Source organism: Rhincodon typus, chromosome 16 (genome assembly GCF_021869965.1).
Source record: "Rhincodon typus isolate 14 chromosome 16, sRhiTyp1.1, whole genome shotgun sequence".
Classification (NCBI taxonomy): domain Eukaryota; kingdom Metazoa; phylum Chordata; class Chondrichthyes; order Orectolobiformes; family Rhincodontidae; genus Rhincodon; species Rhincodon typus.
This window is the reverse complement of record NC_063347.1, coordinates 54,703,900-54,704,801: the sequence shown is the minus strand read 5'-3', so window position 1 is coordinate 54,704,801 and position 902 is coordinate 54,703,900.

Here is a 902-nt window from a genome sequence, read left to right as displayed (position 1 = left end):
AGAAATCTCTAGGGAAAATCTATCCAAGGCTGTTCCTGTTATTTTCTTTCAGTTGTTGAAACTTTATATGTCTAGAATTATGCATTAAACGAAATGAACGGTTTAGAATCCCTATATTCCTGGCAATGTTTTTTAATTGAATGGTGTTTTTTGAGTTTTAATGCCTTTTACTTCAGGGACTAACACTTCCTAAATGTTTAGGTGTGGACTGTGTAATGGCTTAGAAGGAATGTTAGCATTCCTGCCAAGACCAGCAATTATTTTAGTCACTGGTTGGTTTGCTAGGCCCCTTCAGAATGTGGTTCAGATAGGATAGGACAGTCTGTCTTTCTGTGTTGTGTAGGTGAGATTGTCTGTTTTTCTGTCTTGTGTGAGTGTGCCTGCCTGTGTTTTATGGTTGACACAGTCTGGCTTTCAGTGTTGTGTGGCTGACACAGCATGTGTTTTTGTGTTGTGTGGGTGAGACGGTATTTGTTTCTGTTGCATTTGTTAGGACAGCCTGTGTTTTTGTGTTGTGTGCATGAGGTAGCCTATATTTCCTTGTGTGTAAGAGTGCTGGTGTTTCTGTGTTGTGCGAAGAGATATTCTGTATTTCTATGCATTGTGGTGAGATTGCCTGTATTTCTGTGTTTTGTGATCAAGTTATCCTGTGTTTCTGCATTGGGCAGGAGAGACAGCCTGTGTTCCTGTGTTATGTGAGTGAGGCACCCTCTGTTTCTGTGTTGTGTTGTTTTTTTGTGTTGTGTGCTTGACACAGTGTATATTTCTGTGTTTTGTATTTTAGACATCCTGTGTTTCTGTGTTGTGTGGGTGAATTAGCCTGCGTTTCTGTGTTGTGTAGGTGGGTTAGCCTGTGTTTCTGTGTTGTGTAGGTGGGTTAGCCTGTGTTTCTGTGTTGTGTG